Source organism: Tursiops truncatus, chromosome 3 (assembly GCF_011762595.2).
Source record: "Tursiops truncatus isolate mTurTru1 chromosome 3, mTurTru1.mat.Y, whole genome shotgun sequence".
Lineage (NCBI taxonomy): Eukaryota > Metazoa > Chordata > Mammalia > Artiodactyla > Delphinidae > Tursiops > Tursiops truncatus.
This window is the reverse complement of record NC_047036.1, coordinates 165565053-165589388: the sequence shown is the minus strand read 5'-3', so window position 1 is coordinate 165589388 and position 24336 is coordinate 165565053. Positions and strand designations below refer to the sequence as shown.

The 24336-nt window shown below is 47.5% G+C and overlaps 1 protein-coding gene and 1 non-coding gene across 10 annotated transcripts in view; one reads left to right on the top strand and one right to left on the bottom strand.

Moving 5' to 3' along the window:
- Window positions 1-1247: 1247 nt before the first annotated feature.
- Window positions 1248-1354, bottom strand: LOC117312068 (U6 spliceosomal RNA). Its single transcript, XR_004526236.1, has one exon. It is a non-coding gene; the product is annotated as a U6 spliceosomal RNA (small nuclear RNA).
- A 19420-nt stretch (window positions 1355-20774) lies between these two features.
- The window catches only part of EVI5L (ecotropic viral integration site 5 like), a 29923-nt gene continuing 26361 nt past the window's right edge, over window positions 20775-24336 (top strand). For 3 of the 9 annotated variants that reach the window (XM_033854469.2, XM_073803304.1, XM_073803303.1), the window contains exon 1: window positions 20776-20951. The gene's annotated coding sequence lies outside the window, so the exon portion shown is untranslated. Of the gene's footprint in view, window positions 20952-24336 lie in introns of all 9 variants that reach the window. The other 6 variants (XM_073803302.1, XM_073803301.1, XM_073803306.1 and 3 more) reach the window with 3 other exon arrangements.

The following is a 24336-nucleotide window of genomic DNA, read 5'->3' as shown; positions in this document are numbered from 1 at the left end:
GTTGTTGTTTATCTATTTTATATATAGTAGTTTTTTATATAGTAGTTCATCCTCTCCAGCATTTTTATTTATTTGTTTGTTTGTTTATTTTTGGCTGCATTGGCTTTTCATTGCTGCACACAAGCTTTCTCTAGTTGCGGCGAACAGGGGCTACTCTTTGTTGCAGTGCACAGGCTTCTCATCGTGGTGGCTTCTCTTGTTGTAGAGCACGGGCTCTAGGATGCTCAGGCTTCACTAGTTGTGGCCCACGGGTCTTGTTGCTCCGTGGCATAAGGGATCTTCCCTGACCAGGGCTCAAACCCATGTCCGCTGCATTGGTAGGCAGATTCTTAACCACTGCACCACCAGGGTAGCCCTCCAGCATATATTTTTTGTAACTTTTAAAATTTATTTTTTTAATTATTTATTTATTTATTATTTTATTTATTTATTTTGGCTGCACCAGATCTTAGTTGCAGCATGTGGGATCTACATTGCGACATGTATTGCAGAATCAGTTCCCCGACCAGGGATTAAACCCGGGCCCCCTGAATTGGGAGCTCAGAGTCTTACCCACTAGACCACTAAGGAGGACCCCTGTAAATTTTTAATGGTGGCTATTCTGACTGGTGTGAGGTGGTACCTCATTGTAGTTTTGATTTGCATTTCTCTAATAACTAGCAGTGTTGAGCATATTTTCATGTGCCTATTGGTCATCTGTGCATCTTCTTTGGAGGAATGTCTATTTAGTTCTTCTGCCCATTTTTTTTAATTCTCTTGTTCTTTTATTTAACCAGTTTTTTAAAATAGATCTTTATTGGAGTATAATTGCTTCACAATACTGTGTTAGTTTCTGTTGTACATCAAAGTGAATCAGCCATATGCATACATATGCCCCCATATCCCCTCCCTCTTGAGCCTCCCTCTCATCCTCCCTATCCCACCCCTCTCAGTCATCGCAAACACCAGGCTGATCTCCCTGTGCTATGCTGCTGCTTCCAACTAGCTAAATATTTTACATTCAGTAGTGTATATATGTCGATGCTACTCTCACTTTGCCCCAGCTTCCCCCTCCCACCCCGTGTCCTCAAGTCCATTCTCTATGTCTACATCTTTATTCCTGCCCTGCAACTAGTTTCATCAGTACCGTTTTTTTTTAATAAGATTCCATATATATGCGTTAGCATACAGCATTTGTTTTTCTCTTTCTGACTTACTTCACTCTGTATGACAGACTCTACGTCCATCCACCTCACTACAAATAACTCAAAAATATAGAACGCTTCACGAATTTGCGTGTCATCCTTGCACAGTGGCCATGCTAATCTTCTCTGTATCATTCTAATTTTAGTACATGTGCTGCCAAAGCGAGCACTTCTGCCCATTTTTTGATTGGGTTGTTTTGTTGTTGTTGTTGTTGTTGAGTTGTATGAGCTGTTTGTATATTTTGGAACTTAAGCCCTTGTCGGTCGTATCATTTACAAATATTTTCTTCCTAGTTGTAGGTTGTATTTTCGCTTTGCTTATGGTTTCCTTAGCTGTGCAAAAGTTTATAAGTTTGATTAGGTCCCATTTGTTTATTTTTGCTTTTATTTCTTTTGCCTTGGTAGACTGACCTATAAAAACATTGGTACAATTTATGTCAGAGAATGTTTTGCCTATGCTCTCTTCTAGGAGTTTTATGGTGTCATGTCTTATATTTACGTTTTTAAGCCATTTTGAGTTTATTTTTGTGTAGGGTGTGAGGGTGTGTTCTAACTTCATTGATTTACGTGTGGTTGTCCAGCTTTCCCAACACCACTTGCTGAAAAGACTGTCTTTTCTTCATTGTATATTCTTGCCTCCTTTGTCAAACAGTAATTGACCGTAGGTGTGTGGGTTTATTTCTGGGCTCTCTAATCTGTTCCATTGATCCTTTTGTCTGTTTCTGTGCTAATACCATGTTGTTTTGATTACTGTAGCTTTGTAGTATTGTCTGAAGTCTGGAAGGGTTATGCCTCCAGTTTTGTTCTTTTTCCTCAAGACTGCTTTGGCAATTCTGGTTTTTTTAAGGTTTCATATAAAATTTAGGATTATTTGTACTAGTTCTGTGAAAAATGTCATGGGTAATATGAGAGGGATCACGTTAAATCTGTAGGTTGCTTTGGGTAGTATGGCCATTTTAATCAATATTAATTCTTCCAATCCAAGAGCATGGGATATCTTTCTATCTCTTTGAATCATTTTCAATTTCCTTTTTCAATGTTTTATAGTTCTCAGCTGATAAGTCTTTCACTTCCTTGGTCAGGTTAATTCCTAAGTACTTCATTTTATTTTGTTGTTGTTGTTGCAGTTTAAAAAGAGATTTTTTTAAATTTTCCTTCTTGATATTTCATTGTTAGTGTAAAGAAATACAACAGATTTCTGTATGTTAATCATGTATCCTGCTATCTTGCTGAATATGTTTATCAGTTCTAGTAGTTTTTGTGTGGAGTCTTTAGGGTTTTCTATTAAATAGATATTTTCTAGTGTATCATTTAAAATCTCTTGTTTCTTTTACTATATATTTTTGACTTATTTTCTTAGTGGTTGCCCTGGGGTTTACTATTAACATTGTTAATTTATAACAATCTAGTTCAGAGTAATATCAACTTAATTTTAATAATATACAAACCTTTGCTCTTATTTAGTTCAATTTCTGCCTCCTTTTGTGCAGCTATTATCACAAATTACATCTTTATACACATGTGCCCATCAACTTAGATTTCTAATGATTGCATTACACAGTTGTCTTTTAAATCAGATGGAGGAAAAAAGGAGTTGCAAACCAAAAATACATGTATACTGTCTTTTATATTTACCTGTGTAGTTACCTTTGTTGGTGCTTTTTATCTCTTCATGTGGATTTGAGTTACTATCTAGTGTTCTTTCATTTCATCCTGAAATACTCCTTTCATTTCTTTTATTGTGGGAAAATACACGTAACGTAGATTTTACCATCCAAACCATACAGTTCAGTAGCATTTAGTACATTCATAATGTTGTGAATTTTGTGCAACCATCACCAATATCTAGTTCCAGAACATTTTCATCACCGCAAAAGGAAACCCCATACCCATTAAGCAGTCACTCCCCATTTCCTCCTCCCCCCCAGAGCCAGAAACCACTAATCTACTTTCTGTCTCTATGGATTTACCTATTTCATATATATGGAATCATACAACACCCTTTGGTGTCTGGCTTCTTTTGCTTAGCGTAATGTTTTCAAAGCTCATGCATGATGTGACATTTATCAGTACTGTATTCCTGTCTATGGTGGAATAAAGTAGTTTTGCTGGATATAGAATCTTTGATTGACAGGTTTTTTTCTTTCAGCATTTCAAATATGTCTTCCCACTGCCTTCTGGCCTCCACAGTTTCTGATGAGAAATACACTGTTAATCTAATTGAGGATCACTTGTACAAAGTGAGACATTTTTCTCTTGCTGTGTTCAAGATTCCCTTTGTCTTTGAACAGTTTGGTTATTATGCGTCTAAGTGTGGATCTCTTTGAATTTATCCTCCTTGGAGTTCATTTAGCTTCTGGATATGTAGCCTAACATTTTCATCAGATGTTGGGTGTTTTCAACTGTTATTTCTTCAAATATTCTTTCTGCCCCTTTCTGTCCTTATTCTCCTTCTGACGCTCCCATGACGCATATGTTGGTATGGTTGCTGGTGTTCCACATGTCTCTGATGCTCTGATAATTTTTTTTCTGTTCCTCAGACTGGATAATCTCAATGGATCCATTTTCATTTTTTGCTGATACTTCCTTCTACCTACTCAAATCAATAGCAATTTGCCCTCTAGTAAAATTTTCATTTCAGTTATTGTACTTTTATTGATTGATTGATTTTTGGCTGCATTGGGTCTTCATTGCTGTATGTGGGCTTTCTCTAGTTGCAGCGAGCAGGGGCTACCCTTCCTTGTGGTGCACGGGCTTCTCATTAAGGTGGCTTCTCTTGTTTCAGAGCTCAGGCTCTAGGCACACGGGCTTTGGTAGTTGTGGCACCCAGGCTCAGTAGTTGTGGTGCACGGGCTTAGTTGCTCTGTGGTATGTGGGATCTTCCCAGACCAGGGCTCAAACCCATGTCCCCTGCATTGGCAGGTGGATTCTTAACCAGTGTGCCACAAGGGAAGTCCCTGTACTTTTTAACCCCAGAATGGTCTACATTGTTCCTTTTTATAATTTCTTTCTCTTTGATATCCTCTAGTTAGTGATACATTATTCTCATACTTCTCTAGTTTATTAAATATGATTTACTTTTGCTCATCGATCACTTTAAAAACAGCTGATTTGAAGTCTTTGTCTAGTAACCAATATCTGGACTTTCTCAAGGACAGTTTCTATTTACTTTTTTCATGTGTACGGGTAATATTTTCTTGTTTCTTTGTATGTCTCATAACTTTTTGTTGAAAACTGGACCTTTCAAATGCAAGCATGCCTCATTTTATGGGGCTTCACTTTATTAGGCTTTGCAATAATGCATTTCTTTACAATTGAAGGTTTTGGGCAACTCTAAGTTGTCAGATGATGATTAGTAATTTTTAGCAATAAAGTTTTTTTTTTCACTTTAACATCTTTATTGGAGTATAATTGCTTTACAATGGAATAAAGTATTTTTAATTAAGGTATGTACAGTGTTTTTTTAGACATAATGCCATTGCACACTTAATAGACTACAATATAGTGTAAACATAACTTTTATATGCACTGGGAAACCAAAAAAGTTATGTGGCTTGCTTTATTTCAATATTTGCTTTATTGTGCTAGTCTGGAACCAAACCCAAAATGTCTCTGAGGTATGCCTTGTAATATAACATGGCAACTATGGAAATAGATTCTACCTCCTCCTGAAGGTTTGTTACCATTGCTGTTCTTCCATAGTAGTTGTTTTTTTGTTTATTTAATGACTTTTCTGAACTAATTCTGCAAAGTCTCTATTCTCTGTCACGTATGGTGACTAAAATCTCTACTTAGTTTGGTGCTGAGCTAATGATTGAACAGACTTCCCTGAAAACCTGAAACTAAAAGTCCCCCAGTCTTCACCCAAGATCTCTGTGTGCTTAAGACACAACTTCAACACTCAGCCAGGAAGATTAAAACTCTGCTTTCCCCTCCCCTTCCTGCCTTCTCAGAGCCTCAAAGTCTGCCAGAATTAAGAGCTTAGCACCTTTTCAGGTATTTCCTGGGTATGCACACAACCCTCCACATACATGTGGCCTTCCAGATTCCCGGGGTATGTTGGAACTTGTCAAAGTCCCTAAGGACATCTCATTCCTTAACGTTTCCTTTTAAGACTTTTTGGTTAAGCTATTATTTACCCCCAACTGTTACCCATCACCTCAGGCAGCTGTGTTGTTAAAGCATTTGACAGGTGCTCCCTGCTGAGAGGATTTTAGCATTGGGCAAGTTCAAGTGAGGTCAATTAAAGACAAGCTTTTTGAGTGTGGTCTTCTGGGGAACCACTAGACAGATCAGATAATTACTCTTCCTTGGGAATGAGGCTTTGTAAGAGCTCCCGCTCTATTCTTTTTCTTCAGTACCAGGAATGTGGGCTGTTATTTTTTAAGGCTATTTCTTTTTTAAAAAATATTTTTCTCTTTCTTTCTTTCTTTCTTTCTTTGTTTCTTTCTTTCTTTCTTTCTTTCTTTCCGGCTGCGTTGGGTCTTCGTTGCTGTGCGCGGGCTTTCTCTAGTTGCGGTGGGTGGGGGCAACTCTTCATTGTGGTGCGAGGGCTTCTCATTGCGGTGGCTTCTCTTGTTGCAGAGCACGGGCTCTAGGTACGCGGGCTTCAGTAGTCGCGGCACACGGGCTCAGTAGTTGTGGCTCAAGAGCTCTAGACCACAGGCTCAGTAGTTGTGGCGCACGGGCTTAGTTGCTCTGCAGCATGTGGGATCTTCCTGGACCAGGGCTCGAACCTGTGTCCCCTGCACTGGCAGGCGGATTCTTTACCACTGTGCCACCAGGGAAGTCCCAAGGCTATTTCTTTTCTTTTTAATTTATTTTATTGAAGTATAGTTGATTTACAATGTTGTGTTAATTTCTACTGTACAGCAAAGTGATTCAATTATACATATATATACATTCTTTTTCATATTCTTTTCCATTATGGTTTATCACAGGATATTGAATATAGTTCCCTGTGCTATACAGTAGGACCTTGTTGTTTATCCATTTTATATATGATAGTTTGCATCTGCTAACCCCAAACTCCCAATCCATTCCCCCCGAACCCCACCCCTTGGCAACCACAAGTCAGTTTTCTATGTCTGTGAGTCTGTAAGGCTATTTCTGAGTTGGAGAGTGGGGAATGGGACTAGGGTACGTTAAAATTCCACCAAGCTCGTTGTTCTTTACTGAGATTCAGTCATTTCTCTTTACTCCCTGAATTACTGTAAGCTTTTGGTTGATTGCCAGAGTTCGAAAAGTGTTGATTCTGACAAATTCTGCAGTTTTTTCATTGTTTTTATGGAAAGGCAAATTTTACTCTGCCGTTTTTGCTGACGTTCCTTTTTTCTCTTTCTGTTTTTTGATGCTTAAATTTTCTTTGATTTGGCCAGTGGAAGCCTTTCATGCTGGCTTCTGTATCCTTTTGACATGTGCCTATCGGTTTTTTGCTGAGTAGACTTTCCTTGTCTGAACCCTGGAATCAACCATTTTTCCAAAGAGCACTGGTTGCTTTTAAGCAGAGAATGGCATTAGAAACCAAGACCTGAGTATTAAGTATGCTCATTATTATTGGGGTGTCACTGATCCCAGGACTTCTGAGTAGGCAGATGAGAAGACACACACAGACACACACACACATTTATTTCTCTATATATTTTGAAAACCATGAATTCACACCAACATCTCCAATTAAATACAATAAGGTTCATTCTCACTTCCCCTTCATTCGCTTTTTTTTTTTTTTTTTTGCCACAGAGCTTGCGGCATCTCAGTTCCCCAAGCAGGGATTGAACCCTGGGCATGGCAGTGAAAACCTGTAATCCTAACCACTAGTCCACCGGAGAACTCCCGCTCCATTCATCTTTGTAACACTCTTTTCTGATGGTGGGAAACCTGGTTCCCATTATCCTTCATGATTTATTTATTTCATCAATCCCCCTATATATAGCCAATCTCATTTTCCCATCACTATCCCCTATGCCAGCGGTCCCCAATCATTTTTTGGCACCGGGGACCAGTTTTGTGGAAGATGATTTTTCCATGGACCGGGGTGGGGGTCGGGGGATGGTTCCGGTGGTAATGCAAGCAATGGGGAGCGGCAGATGAAGATTGTCTCACTGGCCTGCCACTCACCTCCTGTTGTGCAGCCCAGTTCCTCACAGGCCATGAACCGGGTGTTGGGGGCCCCTGCCCTATGCTATGTAGATGCCCTCCTCACTGCACTTGGACACTGACCCTCTCCCTCCGGCTAGACAGACCCCCATGTTGTTGTCCTGCTTACGTCACTTGGGCTCTGACATCATCCCATACCAGCCATCCCTCCACGAGGATGCTCTCCTCACCAAGTTTGGACTCCAGCACTCTGGTGCCCACCATTTGGAATGCTTATTCTCGTCATCTAAGAACTGTATGATGTACCTTGTCCCCTAAACACCTCTCCATCTATGCAAACCTATCCACACCCAGAGCTGGTGTCTGCCTGCCCCCTTGGTACAGGAGCTAAAACTGCTCTTGCCTCACCTATGAAGGACTCTTTTTTTAAAACATTGTTTTTTAATTTTTTGGTCACGCCACTTGGCAGGTGGGAACTTTGTTCCCCGACCAGGGATCGAACCTGTGCCCCCTGCAGTGGAAGCTCAGAGTCTTAACCACTGGACCACCAGGGAAGTCCCTGAAGGACTCAATTTTATGTCTGAAACCCAGCTCATCAAGGCTTCCTTGCATTCATTCTTGACTAGTCCTATTGAAAAGTACGGGTTTTTCTAGTTATCACCATGGAAGGGAGGGTCTTTGGGGGACTTCTACATTCTCAACAGAAATGGAAATCCTGCCAGCACTCCTTCACCACTTACTTTGTGCTAAAGCTAGGAGGGTGTGGAGTGGGAACTAATAGTTTTGCCTTTCTTAATTAGGGAGTCCGACAGAGAGAGAGAGAGAGAGAGAGAGGGCCAGATTCAGGTTCAAAATTTTATCTGTCTACCAGCTGTCTCACCCTGAATGTAACCTTCTAGACCAAGAATTGGCAAATGTTTTCTGAAAAGGGACAGATAGCAAGTATTTTTCGGCCCTGCGGGTCAATCAGTCTCTGACACCGCTCCTCCGTTCTGCCCCTGTAACATGAAAGCACCCGGACAATATGTCAGTGAATGGGTGGGGCTGAGTTTCACTAAACTATTTATAAAAACAACTGGGAGCCAGCTGTTCACAGGGAGGAGACTGAGTCTATTTTCTTCACTGCTACATCCCCAAAGTCAAGAACACTGCCTGGCAGGTAGTGGGCACTCCAACAATGATAATAAACGAGTTATTATCACTTGTATATTCTTTTTTTTCTCTCTCTTTTTTTTAAAGTTTTTTCGGCCACGCCAGGCAGCTTGTGGGATCTTAATTCCCTGACCAGGGATTGAACCCACGCCCCCTACAGTGGAAGCATGGAGCCTTAACCCCTGGACCACCAGGGAAGACCCTCCCTTGTATATTCTTTTTTTTTTTTTTTTTTTTTTTTTTTGCGGTACGCGGGCCTCTCACCGTTGTGGCCTCTCCCGTGGCGGAGCACAGGCTCCGGACGCGCAGGCCCAGCGGCCATGGCCCACGGGCCCAGCCGCTCCGCGGCATGTGGGATCCTCCCGGACCGGGGCACGAACCCGCGTCCCCTGCATAGGCAGGTGGACTCTCAACCACTGCGCCACCAGGGAAGCCCCTTTTATATTCTTGATGGAAAAGTAATGACACAACCAGAGTGACTAGTGCTGGTGGATGGTTGAACAGAGAATGGGAGATCCAACTGTGCGGCATGTTCAAGGTCTTTCGGAGGGGGTTTTGTTCCTTAAAGAAAGGAGGAGGGGGCTTCCCTGGTGGCGCAGTGGTTGAGAGTCCGCCTGCCGGTGCAGGGGACACGGGTTTGTGCCCCGGTCCGGGAGGATCCCACATGCCGCGGAGCGGCTGGGCCCGTGGGCCATGGCCGCTGGGCCTGCGTGTCCGGAGCCTGTGCTCCGCCACGGGAGAGGCCACAGCGGTGAGAGGCCCGCGTACCGCAAAAAAAAAAAAAAAAAGAAAGAAAGGAGGAGGGGGACTTCCCTGGCAATCTAGTGGTTAAGACTCCGTGCTTCCCATGCAGGGGGCGAGGGTTCGATCCCTGGTCAGGGAAGTAGATCCCACATGCCGCCTGCCCAGCACGGCCAAAAAAATAAAAGAAGAAGAAGGAAAAAAAAGAAAGGAGGAGGGAAAGAACTTTTATCGGGCATCTGTTTGGTGCCAAGAGACCCGACTTTTCTCACGACAGCCCTGTGCAGTGGGTTTGTATCATCGACGGGATGTTTGTGTCCCACTCGGCCACATTCCTATCTTGAAACCTAATCCCTAAGGGGATGATATTCTGAAGTGGGCATTTGGGAAGTGATTACCTCGTGAATGGCATTAGTGCTCTTATAAAAGAGACCCCAGAGACGTCTCTCACCCCTTCTGCCATGTGAAGACACAGCCAGAAGATGGTCTTCTGTGAATCAGGAGGCGGGTCCTCACCAGACACCAAATCTCCCCACACGTTGATCTTAGACTTCCAGCCTCCAGAACTGTGAGAAATAAATGTTGGTTGTTTAAGCCCCCCTGTCTATGGCATTGCGTTATCGCAGCCTGAAAGGACTAAGACGCTCTGTGTCCCCATTTCACATATGGGGAAAACTGAGGCTCAGGGGTTGATGAGACATGCTCACGGCCTCACAACTGGAGGCAGATCTGGGGAGGTGGTGGCTTTCCCACCTCCAGAGACACATCAACAGAGCTGGAACACCAACCCCTCAGGAAGATGAAACAAGATACTTTCTCTTGGATGGGCTGTTCCTACTACTGTTCTTTATAAACCCCTCCGCCTGGTGTTCAATACTTCATGGTTGGATCCTGGACCGGCCATCCCATTTTTCCTCCTGGGGCTCTAAAGTCCTGCTGAAAAACTTTCAGTTCCTCTAGGAAGGAAGCCACATTCTCTTTCACTTCCTGACCTTTGCACGTGTGGATCACTTGAACTGAAAGCACCCTTTCTCCTACCACCCTGTTCCATCTCCTCTCAAACAACTCATCCTTCAGCACGTAACCTTTCCCCTAGAATGTGACCGTCAGAAAGCTCTGGAGTATTTTCCAACATCACCAAGCCACTCTCTCAGTCTCACCCGACTCTGACTGGATGTCCTACAGATTGAACGCAGTCCTGACACTATCCACCTGGAGACAGCATCAGATCTGTTAAAAAAAAAAAAAAAAAAAAAGCAACTGTGTACATGTTAAAGATCTTGTTGGCTTTATTCAATGATTCAAGAACTGGGCAGCATCCAGTCTAGCAGATAGAAAGGAGCCCTGAAGAGCTGTACAAAGCTAGAGGTTTCTTGGTTTGGGGTTTTTTTGTTTTTTATTTTCTATCTTTTGGCCGCACCACACGGCATGCAGGATCTTAGTTCCCCAATCAGGGATCGAACCCATGCCCCCTGCAATGGAAGCGCAGTCTCTTAACCACTGCACCGCCAGGGAAGTCCCAAGCTAGAGGTTTTATATAGGCAGAAGGGAGTAGGATCAAGGAAGTGGTACCGGCAAAAAAGTGGCTGGGTCATTGTAAGATTATTTTCCTGCAGGGGATGGCAGGGGTCTATCAGACGATTCCTTATTGGCTGGTTTAAGATTCCATTTCTGAGAGAGCTCTAACTGTCGTTAAGCCTGAGTTTGGTGATGTGAGACTCACTATAAGTGACTCCATTTTGGCTCTGTTTTCTTGTTTTTAACAGATCCCACAGGTTAAGGGGTCAGTCCCACAAAACTGTCCTCAACTTCAGACACCAAGTGTAGATCCAGGCCATGTGTACTTCTGACCCACCCACTACAAATCAGGGTTTCCCATGACTCCCTCCTCAAGTCTGATAATTTGTTAGAACTCACAAATCTTAGGGAAACATTTACTTACCAAAACATTTACTGGTTTGTTATAAAGGATATTATAAAGGAGACAGATGAGCAACCAGATGGAGTACATAAGGCAAGGTCCAGAAGAATCCTGCATGGAGGAGCTTCTGTCCCCGTGGAACTGGTGTGCGCCACCCTTACCAACCGCAAAGCTCATCAGATCTCAACAAATGTCTGGTAAACAGATGAGGTGAGTGAGGAAATACTGTCTCACTCCATTGCCTAGTTCATCTTCTGTACCACACAGACATATGTAGCTGCCCAGTCCTACATTCCCGCCTGGATTCTCATCTCTCTCTTCCACCGACAAATCACACCATCTTTTAATACCACCTCCCCCAGGAAGTCTTCCTTGCCTACCCACGTGGAGCCCCCTCCCAAACGAGTTGAGCTGCACAGACTCTGTCTACCTTATAAACTTTGATCTGACAGCAGAAGGATTTCCCCAAAGATCTGCCCCAGGTTATACCCCACCTTCCTCCCTGATTCTCAGACAAGTGCCACCTGCTGCTTTAGAGGTGTCATTGAAATGGGACCCAGGCTGGGCTGGCCTCACAGAAACCTACCAGCACCAGAATTCCAGAACCTCAGCTAACATACACAGACCAGGAGGAGACCACTGTGGGCTGTGGGCAGGAATCAGGCAATGGACAGCCTACTGTGTTTCTCACCAGGCTGGACAGCACCACCCAGTGGTCAAGGAGGCTTCAACACAGGTTTACAGAACAGATACCTTCCTGCCTCCTTGCCTTTGCATTAGCTGGTCCCTCTGCCTGGCATGCTGCCCTTCCTCCTTCTCTCAAGATTTTACCTATTCTTGAGAGTGACTTCACAGTCCTCTGGGTTTGCTCATTTCCTCACCTTGAGCCTTAGCCCCTCCTAGGCACTGCTGCCCTCCAGAGCCCCAGGAAGGAAGGTGTGCCCCATCACACATTCTGCCCTGCAGTAAAGGGTCCTGGGTCAGCTGTTGCTCCAGCCTCATCGACTCCATTCCTGGTGATGTGGATGAGTTGTGCCTCACGTCTTGGAGCAAGAAGACTTCCAGGAACAGAGGCATGCTTCATCCATCTTTGTGGAAAAACCTCTAGGTGTCACCACACTTCTTAGAAAAGGGCTGTTCTCACTCCTGCCTTCACCCCTCCCAAAACCACCAATGGCAGTATCTACTTTTCCTTTGAGAACAGCAGCAGACCCATTACTGTCTTGGCCTCACCCTTGATAAAGGTGGCCACTCCCCACTTCCTGCTTGAACCCCGCTTTCCTGGGACTCCCCTGATGGCTTCACCTGCTGGGTCTCCTCCTTCCTCCCAGCCCGTTATTGCTCCATCTCCTTCCTCTTCTTTTGCCTGACCTTGCAATTTGCCTGTCATTTATGAACCTTTGCAATCCAAATCCCCTTCTGCTGTTGGAAGGACAAGAAAGGAAGAGAACCAGGGATGGACTGATTGTCCAATTTCTCCAGGATTGCAGCCAGCCTGAGGTTGCAGAGGGCAGCAAAGTCAGAGGGAGACACCGAGACCAGAACTGAGTGAGAAACCACCCAAGATCCAATAGGTCAAAAGTGAAAGCCCAAAGTGGTTATAAATACCAAATGGCCACAAGCTAGGGTATAGGGAGACAAGGGTGAGGCTATAAAACAGTCTTGTTCTGATGTTGTTTTAGGTACTAGATCTTGAATTACTTTCCCTTCTAGTGTCTTGTATGATATTTAGTCTGCTCAGGTTTTTGTTTGTTTATTTAGTCTGCGCTGGGTCTTTTTTTTTGATATAAATTTATTTATTTTATTTTTGACTCTGTTAGGTCTTCATTTCTGCGTACAGGCTTTCTCCAGTTGCGGTGAGCAGGGGCTACTCTTCATTGCGGTGTGCGGGCTTCTCATTTCGGTGGCTTCTCTTGTTGTGGAGCACGGGCTCTAGGCGTGCGGGTTTCAGTAGTTATGGCACGCAGGCTCAGTAGTTGTGGCGCATGGGCTTAGTTGCTCCGTGGCATGTGGGATCTTCCCGGATCAGGGCTCGAACCCGTGTCCCCTGCATTAGCAGGCATATTCTTAAACACTGCGCCACCAGGGAAGCCCCTGCGCTGGGTCTTAGTTGCAGCGTGCTGGATCTTTTAATTGCAGCATGCAGACTCTTAGTTGCAGCATGCATGCAGGATCTAGTTCCCCGACCAAGGATTGAACACGGGTCCCCTGCATTGGGAGCACGGAGTCTTACCCACTGGACTTCCATGGAAGCCCCAGTTGGCTCGGATTTCAAGCTTCTTCTTGGGTCCCTTTGGATATCTTGTATCGCTCTGTGATCTATCTCCAAATTGTTCACTGATTTGCTTGTTTCACCTCTGGCTCCCCTACATAGAAGTTATCTGTTTCTATATAACAAATTGCCACAAACTGAATGGATTAAAACAACACACATTTGTTATCCCAGGTTTTTGCAGGTCAGGAATCTAGCCATGACTTAGTGGATCGTTTGCCTGGGATCTCTCTTGAGGCTGCAATTAGGGGGATGGCCAGGAGGACTAGGGTTTCATCTGAAAGTTGGATAGGGGAAGGATTCACTTCTAACCTCACTCATGTGGATTTGGGTCAGATTTGCTTCCTGTGGGATGTTGGACTGAGTCTCAGTTCCTAGCTATCTGTTGGTCAAAGGATGCCTTTAGTTATTTACCACATGAGTTTCTCCAACAAGGCAACTTCATCAAAGCCAGCAAGGAAGAGAGTGCCAGCAAGACAGGAGTCAGAATCTTTTGTAACCTAGTTTCCGAATTGGCATTTCTTCATGATGAGATATTCTACTGGAAGTAATTAGAAGCAAATTACTCTTTAGTAGAGGATTACACAAGGCCATGAATACCAAGAGGTAGGGACCATTTTAGAAACGGCTTACCATATCCCACCAGACTATAATTCTGTTAGTGCTGGGACCCTTTTGTTCACATTAACTATCATGTCTCCAGTGTTTTCGAGTGAATGGCATATAGTAGATGCTCAATTAATATCTGTAAAATGAGAGACTAAATGGAGTAAGCTGTATAGTCTAAGAGTAGAATAGCTAAGGAGTGCTTCAATATTTCTTTTATTATGTTCACGGGTTGTTGAAACTAATCAAGGAGCAGTGGGATGGGTGGAATTGTCATGGCAGGTAAAACCAAGGGCAGTGGACTGTAGGGTGAACACAGACAGGGAGAAGTCATTGCACTACAGAAGCCATGGGTCTTCTCATTTACATCACCTTGCAGGGCTCCAGGAAGTGATCAGCAGATATTAGGCTTGGTGAGTGCTATGTACCTGCCAAGATGTATCAGTTAGCATTTGCTGCATAACAAACTTCCCCTCTCCAAAAATTAATGATTCAAAATAAAAACTAGGGCTTCCCTGGTGGTGCAGTGGTTGAGAGTCCGCCTGGTGATGCAGGGGACACGGGTTCATGCCCCGGTTAGGGAAGATCCCACATGCCGTGGAGCAGCTGGGCCCGTGAGCCATCGCCGCTGAGCCTGTGCGTCCGGAGCCTGTGCTCCGCAACAGGAGAGGCCACAACAGTAAGAGGCCCACGTACCACAAAATAAATAAATAAAAAGAAAAGCTATTTAGTTCATAATTGTGTGGTTCAGAAATTTGAGTCTGGCTCTGTTGGAAAGTTCTGCTGAGCACAGGTGAGCTCATTCATGAATCTGTGGTCAGCTGGTGGGTCGATTAAGTCTGGCTACTTAGCCAGTGCAGTTTTACAAGATAAGTGAAAATACTTTGACAATGCTCGCATCAAGAGAGGAGGTCTTGATCCCCCTGAATCTGGGTGGGCTTGGACTGCTTCAACGAATAGAGTATAGCAGAAACAATATTATATGAGCTCCAACACTAGATCATAAAAGACCATGCAAGCTGCTTCCTTGTTTGCTGGAAGACTCACTCCCAGAGACTTGAGACGTCATGTAAGGAGTCCAACTACCCTGAAGCTGCCATGTTAGAGATGCCATGTGGAGGGACTACATGGAGACACCCTGAGACTACAGAAAAAAAGAGGGATTTTCCCCCCAAAAGACCCCAATCATTTGAGTGATCCAGCCCAGAAACCAGACATGTGAATAGAAATGCCAGCTCCCAGTCACTCTAGGCACCCCCCAGCCCTTCAAGTCTTCTCAGCTTAAGTCCTAGATGCCATGGAGCAGAACAAGCCATCCTGTTGTGCCCTGTCCAGGCTCCTGACCCACAGAACCCATGAATATATTTTAAATGGTTGCTATTTTATGTTACACAGCAATAGAAAATGGGAACAGATGGACTTACTCATGGCTGGAGGTTGATTGGTTGGTGATTGAGGCCGCAGGGGTGACTGAGTCACGTGCCTCTCATCACCCAGGTTACTGGGCTAAATGGCAGGGTAGGCAGCTCTCTCATCAACCCCCAACAGAAACATCAAAAAACAAGCAGAAACTGTCATAACCAAATTTCTCAACAGTCAAAGGTTTATAGCAACCCTACCCAGTAAAGAGTTTAAGGTATGATCGCAATGGTGCTCAAAGAACTAAGGAGGAAAATGGATGAACAGAGTGAGAAGTTAGGCTTTTTTTTTTTTTTTAAGCTGTGCCACACAGCTTACAGGATCTTAGTTCCCTGACCAGGGATTGAACCTGAGCCTTCAGCAGTGAAAGCGCAGAGTCCTAACCACTGGACTGCCAGGGAATTCCCAGAAGTTAGGTATTAAAAAAACAAAAGTTGGAAAATATAAAGAAAAAACAAAGAGAGCTGAAGAGTACAATAACTGAAATTAAAAATACACTTGAGGGGCCTTCCCTGGTGGCGCAGTGGTTGAGAGTCCGCCTGCCGATGCAGGGGACACGGGTTCGTGCCCCGGTCCAGGAAGATCCCACATGCCGCGGAGCGGCTGGGCCCGTGAGCCATGGCCACTGAGCCTGCGCGTCTGGAGCCTGTGCTCCGCAACGTGAGAGGCCACAACAGTGAGAGGCCCACGTACCGCAAAAAAAAAAAAAAAAAAAAATACACTTGAGGGACTTCCCTGGTGGTCCAAGGGTTAAGACTCTGCACTCCTAATGCAGGGGGTCGGGGTTCGATCTCTGGTCATGGAACTAGATCCCATATGCCACAACCAAAAGATCCTGCACACCGCAACGAAGATCCTGCGTGCCGCAAATAAGACCCAGGGCAGCCAAATAAATAAATATTTTTTTAAATACACTTGAAGGAATCAACAGTAGATTAGACGATACAGAAGAATGGATCGGTGAACTGGAAGAAAGAATAGCGGAAATCACTCAAGCTGAACAGAAAAAAAGAAAAAAGAATTTTTAAAAATGAGGACAGTTTAAGAGACCTCTGGAACAACATCAAGCATGCTGACATTCACATTATAGGGGTCCCAGAAGGAGATGAGAGAGAGAGAAATGGGCGGAGAACATATTCGAAGACATAATAGCTGAAAACTTCCCTAACCTGGGAAAGGAAACAAACATCCAGGTCCAGGAATCACAGAGAGTCCCAATCAGGATCAACCCAAAGAGGACCATAACAAGACATGTTGTAATTAAGATGGCAAAGATTAAAGATAAAGGGAGAATATTAAAAGCAGCAATAGAAAAGCAAGACGTTATGTACAAGAGAACTCCCATAAGGCTATCAGCTGACTCTTCAGCAGAAACTCTGCAGGTCAGAAGAGAGTGGCATGATATATTTTAAGCGATGAAATGGAAAAACCTACAACCAAGAATACTCTACCCGGCAAGGTTCTCATTCACATTTGAAGGACAGATCAAAAGTTTTACAGACAAGCAAAACTAAAAAGACTTCAGCACCACCAAACCAGCTTTACAAGAAATGTTAAAGGGACTTCTCTAAGCAGAAAAGACCATAACTAAAACTGTGAAATTATGAAAGGAAAAATCTCATTGTTAAAGGCAAATATACAGTAAAGGTAGTAGATCAACCATTTAGAAAGCTAGTAGGGGGTTTCCCTGGTGGCGCAGTGGTTAAGAATCCGCCTGCCAATGCAGGGGACACGGGTTCAAGCCCTGGCCCGGGAAGATCCCACATGCCGCGGAGAAACTAAGCTGGTGCACCGCAAAAAAAAAAAAAAAAAAAGGCAAATGTTAGGTTCTATATATTTTACCACAATTAAAAATTCTCCAAAAAAAAAAAAAAAAGAGCAGAAGCTGCTAAGCCTCTTAAGATCTGGGCTCAGAACTAGCCCAGCATCACTTCTGATGCACTTTGTTGGTCAGAATAAGTGATAAAGCCAGCTCAAATTCAAGTGATGGGGAAACAGACTCTACTTCTTTATAGGAGGAGCTACATATATTGTCCCCTTTTTCGCTCTTTATAAGACAGTATCAAGTCTGAGACCATATTAGTCAATATTCCCAACAAACAAATTTTGAGTCCAAAGCTTAGTCCAGAAAAAAAATTTTGATTGTGCGAAAACTTATCTGCTAAATACTGAGAAGAGTCTTTTAATAAATTTAAATATGCAAAATCTGACTCTGAAGAAATGACAACCACCCCCCCAAAAAAAAATCACAGAGGTAGAATTGACAGCTGGTAAAAACTGGACAAAAAGAGTCCAATTAATGAATCAAATGTTTACTGCAAAAATCACATGGAAAAAAATGTTCCTGATAAAAATGATTTCAATCAAGTAAAAATGAACACTGAAAAAAAATTGGGAACGGTTTAAGTGCACTGAATAGCAAAGTGATCCAGCAATCTAATTGGCTAGATTCAGCTTAGGATTCAAAAGTCTTTTCCAACAGAAATGTGTTGGATTTTTTTTTCCCACTGTGCTTATAAAAATGGAATCAAAGCATCCCCAGAATAAAACCATCCTTTGTGTGAATACGGCAGAGTAAGGATGAGAGGGTCAGATGCCCTGTGCATCTTCCTAGTGTTTAACTTTATTCCCCAGACACCAGATGCCACTTATCTCCTAGGCAAGGTCCCAGAAACGATCTGGTCATGACCTCTATCTGGGTGGCCTTGGACCCCACCCAGGTTTGTGCCTCTGCAGACCCCTCTGTCCCCCACCTCCTGTACCAGTCCAGGTTCTCCTGTTCCTTGGAAATTGTGGGTCACACCAAACTGTTCTTTTCTGAAGGCAAACTCCAAGATTTGTCCTTTATGACGGCTCCTCACTCCTCCGCATGAGGGACCATGGGCAGCCAGCTCAGAGATTGTCCTTTGGTGACTACTTGACCCTCACCACATGCTGGTGTCACTCTTGCCCTCCTGACTTCCTGCATCCTATCTCTAACATGCCCATAGGGGTCCTCCCCCCGCCTCCCAAGTCCACCCAGGAATCAGAGGACAATGTCTAAGATTCTCTTCGGCTTCATACTCTGCAAATCCAAGGTCACCTTGGATTTGTCAAGGACTATGAAATGGCCAGTACATAAGCTTTAAAAGAAAGAAGGCAAATAGGGACTTCCCTGGCGGTCCAGTGGTTAAGACTCCACCCTTCCACTGCAATAGGGCATGGGTTCGATCCCTGGCCTGGGAACTAAGATCCCACCAAAAAAAAAAAAGGGAGGGGGAGGCAAAGATATGCTTTTCTTTTCTTTTTTTTTGGCCCTGCGGCACGTGGGATCTTAGTTCCCCAACCAGGAATGGAACCTGGGCCCTCGGCAGTGAAAGCATGGAGTCCTAACCACTGGACAGCCAGGGAATCAAAGTTATGTTCTTTTTTATATATATATAATTTCATTTTTTTATTTTTGGCTGCATTGGGTCTTTGTTGCTGTGCGTGGGCTTTCTCTAGTTGCGGCGAGCAGGGGCTACTCTTCCTTACGGTGCACGTGCTTCTCATTGCAGTGGCTTCTCTAGTTGCAGAGCATGGGCTTTAGGCACGTGGGCTTCAGTAGTTGTGGCACACAGGCTTAGTTGCTCCGCGGCATGTGGGATCTTCCCGGACCAGGGCTCAAACCCATGTCCCCTGCACTGACAGGCAGATTCTTAACCACTGCACCACCAGGAAAGTCACAAAGATACGTTCTTTTTTAAAGAATGGGGTATGGGGGTATATGGGCGTGTGGGGGAGAAGGAATTCATTATAACTATTTTTACCACAGAGTTTTTAGAAATACGCTTGGAAGCTTTTCTTAACAGTTCCAAAATTTTAATAGATGCAATGTACAATAGATAGTAAGAGAGAGGGAAGACACAGAGAAGGAGTATAGACAGCGGCAGAGAGGGTGTAGACAGATTCAGAGTAGAGACAGAGACAAAGAGAGAACAGACAGAGGCAAAATGTAGATGGGACAGATTGTAGACAGGCAGAGACGGATGGACAGGGGCAGAAAGCGTGGCTGTATGGCATTCACCACTCCCAAAACCAGAAGGAGCCCCCTACCTACTATTTAGAAGGTGGAGATCTCAAACCTCAGAAGGTCCTGACACTCCCCACTCTGGGTGCCAGCCTTCCCCGTTTCCATTTCTGTCTCTCCATTTTGAACTTACGATGTCACCCACTCTTCTGTGACAGGGTCCTTCGCTGCCCCACTCCCCTCCAGGGCCCACCCCTGCATCTTGGGGCGGAAACTTGTCCTTTTCTCTAAGTCTTGCCCCCTATCCATAACTGCCTCTACATCTCCCTCCCCAGCCTGAGCGATACCCCCACCCTTCCCTTCCCTGTTAATAACCTTGGGCCCGCCATTCATTCACTCATCAAACATTTATAAGCAGTTCCCATGTGCTGGGCCCCTGCTCAGCAATGCCGGGGAACCCCTGACCTAGGCCCTGCCTTCCCCCGCCCCCATCTATTTAGGAGGGGTGGGGGATGGGAGGGCCATGTAAGCAGTGATAACAGCGTGCTCTGAGTTTGATGGGGGAACATAAGACACTGTCAGCCTCAGACAAGATACCTAACCCGGCCTAGACTAGAGAATGCGACAGGCCTGAGTCTCCGGTGTGACACCCCGACCACCCAAAGCCCCGCCCTCAGCACAGAGCCGGGCTCAGAGAAGACGTGGTTCCGCAGCCTAAGGGATTTCTGGCAACGCCCCTTCTCAGACCCAACCCATTAGCCTCTACCTGATCTGCCCCCGCCCCATCACTGATCTAGGCCACGCCCTTCTCAGCCCCTCCCGTACTTCATTCACTCCACCAGGCCTCAAGCCCCACCGCCCGGGAGGCTAACCTCACATGATCTCGTTGGCCAGAGAGCGTCACTTCACCGCCCTCCTTCAGTGTCATTGGCTCTCTAGGTGTCAATCTTCTTTATAGAGGCCCAAGAGTTACCAGGGCCGAGGTTTGAGGGGCAGATAATAATGGCCGTCCCAGGAAGTCTCGTTATTGGGCAAAAAGCCCGGCTCTGGGCGGGGCTTAGAGCCAAACGCTGGCCTGCCTCTGTCTGGGGTTCCTCAGGGACGCAGCCTTCCCTCAGAGACACACCCCCTCTCTCCTTCCTATTGGTCCTTCCAAGTGTTGATCAACAGGATTCCACATTCCGATAGGCAAAACACCCCGTCCTTCACTGCTTCCCTAATTTCAATTCGCTTCTCTCCTTAAAGGCGGCAACCTTCTGGCCGTAGCCAGGGCCCTCGCCCTCCTTACGGAGTGACCATGGATTGGCCAGACACCCCGTCACTCCTGGCCAGTGGGCGGAGCCATAGCGCCTGGGGGCGGTGAATTGGCTGACTGGGCCTCGGGGGCGGGGCAGCGGCTCCTGTCAGCGGGTGAAATGGCAGCGACAGAGCCGGCGGCGGCCGCGGTCCCGGGGGGCGGCTGAGGGGGCCGGGCCGGGCTGCGGGGCGAGCGACGCGGCGGGGCCCGGGACGGCGGCGCGGCCCGGGACGGCGAGGCTCGGCATGGCTATGGCAGCGCGCTCTTCGCAGGTAGGTAGGCGGTGCGGGCCGGGCCTCCCGGGCGCCTTCTCAGGCCCGCGACTCCGCGCTGCGGCCCACGGGGGCCGGGCAAGACTGGGACTCGGGCCCCCTCGCCCCGGACCCCGCGCCGGGAGCCCTCGGCACTCCCAGCACGGACCCTGGCCGTCAGCCTCGGGCCCTGGCCCCTGCCCATCCTCGTTCCGACGCTTCCCGACCCCTCAGGGCCCCTCCCACGACTCCTCCGGGCGCCCTCCGCCCCCACGCCGCCCCCTCCCCGGGAGGGCCCCTCAGGCCCGTGACCCCCGCTCACCCTCTTTACTGACCCTCAGGACCCCTTCCCGGACCCTTCAGGGCTCCCCCAGTCCCCACCCCGCAGACCCGGCCCCTACGAGCGCCCCCGCAAGCCCAGGACCTCCGCCCTCTCTCTGTCCCGATCCCTCAAGACCCCTTTCATCTGTAGACCCCTTGCCACACCATCCCTCCCCTCACTTCACATCCTATCTCTGGGCCCAGACCTGCCCCCGCCCCCAAGGATACCCGTCTTAGAGCCATACCCCTCCCTTCTGACCGCACAGGACCCCTCCCCAGCCTCTGTAAATCCGGATTCCTGCCCGCAGGCCTCACCTCGGCCTGCTGGGCCATCTCCCACCCCCAGCAGCCCCATGCCCAAGGGCACCCCTGAAAGCCACTCCTCAGGGTCATCATCGCACACACTCCCTGATCCTGACCCGTCTTGATCCCTACTTCCTGAAAATCCACCCTCACCTCATGCTCAGGACCTCCCAACAGATGTTCTGAACCCCACTCCTCACCTAAGGGACACCCACCTCTGTGAGGGCCCCACTCACATGCACACACACACACACATCCGGGAGGCAACAGAGCAAAACCCATGAACCCCCAACAACTCATACTGATAGACACCCTGGGCCCCTCACACACATTCAGGAGCCCTTCACACACACACGGACAGACACTTGGATCCCCAGCACACGCAGAAAAACTTAAGACCTCCAACACAGGGCCAGGCAGTTGGGACCTGCCCCCGTCAACGCGCGCGCACGCACACACACACACACACACACGGCTCCTCAGCACTTTGGCACCCCTCTTTGGAATTCACCTGCCCAGGTCCTCCTGGAGGACCCCGCAGCTCCCAGCTCAGGCAGAGACTCAGAGACATGAGCTACCTGCCCGGCCCCAGGCAGCCAGCCTTCCCATCCACACCAGCCTCCCTGAGCCTGTGCCCCTATTGGGGCCCTGGAGGTGGCGGGGTGACCCAGAATCTCCCAGCACCCCTTGGACACCTGCCCCAGGCCTCTTCCCCTTTATTCATCTCCCTCGCTTTACCCTTCTTCAAAGGGAAGGATGCTCCCTCTCTCGCCTACACCAGTCTCCCCAAAAGAACCACTGGCTGCCCCCTGATTTCTGCCACCCCTGGCAGAGGGGTAGGGGTACCGCCTGCTCCTGGCCCTGGTCCTGAAGCCTGACCAGACTGGTAGGACCAGCATCCTGACCCCACCACGCCCGCTGGCCTCAGATGGCAGGAGCAGCCCCTGACAGCCCCGAGAACTCTTTCACCCACGACCGGCATGTCATGCCAAAATGAAACAGCTTCCTTCGATCCTGGCATTTGAGACCCAGTGGGGCTGGGTTTGGGCCTGCCAGAAGCAGACAGCTCTTTGTTAAGGAATATTTTCAGAAGGGAAAAATGTGCTGAAGAGGCTCGGGTGGAACACGAGTGAGGAGTCGGCTTGGTTTTTTTCCCCTCAGCCGGGCTGGGATGGATCTGGGGGACCCATGTCATCGTGTCTTTCCAGGTGTACTGGCTCTTCCCGCCCTACAGCCCACATCCTTGGGTCCAACCTGTGTGTTCCCTTGGGCTTCTGTGGTCGACTGCAGGTGGTTTGGTTTGACTGCAGGTTGGGATGAGGCAAGTCAAAGAGGAGGGCAGATCACAGAACTGGCGAGACAGGGCAGCCAGGACCGCAGGGACTGCGAAGGAGCCCCAGGTCCTGCCTGAGGGGAATCCAGATCAGGCCGGCGCTGCCTGTCTGACATAAGCACGCCTGGAAAGCCCCAGAGGAGCAAGCCCAGGCTTCCTTGTGGATATTTACCAGCGGATTCTGGATAGCTCTGGGGAAAAGCGCATCTAGCCTTGGGGCCTCGACTTACCCATCTAGAAAATGGGGAGAGAAATCCCGAAACCAGGACTTTGTACTGCAGGGGAGCCAGAGGGGTTAGGATGTGGCCCTGAATGTCCCCTGGGCACCAGGTGGAAGGGGTCAGTGGGGTCCAGGAGGGCAGTCACCCACCTGTGGGTGCTGGCAGAGTCACTGGGCATCCTGGGCCCCTGGTTGGAATTAGCTGATGCCTCAGTGGATAATGACTGTCTTTCCATGGCTGAGCCAGTTTACATCAGGGCTAAGAGACAGTTGGTTGTGGGATTTGTGGCCCCACAGGGACCTCCCGGGGGGCAGAGGGCAGTCGGGTGCCTGCTTGCTGGCAGTGCCCACACCCCACGTAGACCTCTGACGCAGGGCGGGGAGAGGTTTGTTCTGCCCACGTGCTGAAGGGAGGACTGAACGAGGAGACTTCTGAAGGTCACGAGGCACACAGGAAACAAACTCCACGGCCTCCCCAGGGGGGACTTTGTGCAGATGCAGTGGGCTCAGAAGCCTCCCCGGGATAGACTGTGGACTCCTTAGGAAAACACGGGAAGGTTCCCGGGAAGGGCTGGTGAAAGACATCAGTGCCCTTTACCCTAGACTGGGGGGCGGGGGCCGGGTCTTTGTGCATGTGCTTTTGATGGGTGCAGGGGGAATGGAGGATTGTGCTCTAGTTTCCTCTTGCAGAATATGGGTGCTGGTTATTCCGGATGAGGCCTCCACCACGTACTGGGAATCGAGTCAGGGGCTGGGGTGTGAAGGAGCGTCAGGGGTGGCTCCTGCCCTGCATCTAAAGACCCTCTCCACGTCAGCAGGCAAGAGCTGAAACCAGGAACGCACACTGATCAGGCCGTGCTGCGCACCAGGCCCTGTATCAAGCCCCATTGATATACTATCTCATTTAATCCCCCCAAACCACCCGGAGGAACCAGCATTCCAGCCCGTGCCCGTACCATCCCATCCTGTGTGGAAGCAGGAGACAGATTAACGGACAGCATGCTGTGGAGCAGAGAAAAGGGCCCGGTGTATCCCCGGGGCATCAGGGAAGGTGGAGCAGAGATGATATACGAGTTGGGAGAGGAGCTCTCTGGGCAGGCATGGCACGGAGGGGTGTTCCAGGCAGCCTAAGTGCTTGGAAGAGGCCCAGGCGGCAGGAGCAAGCATGGTGCACGCAGGGGAGCGTGCCTTGTTTGGTGGGTTTCATCCTATAGGCCTTTGTGTCCCAA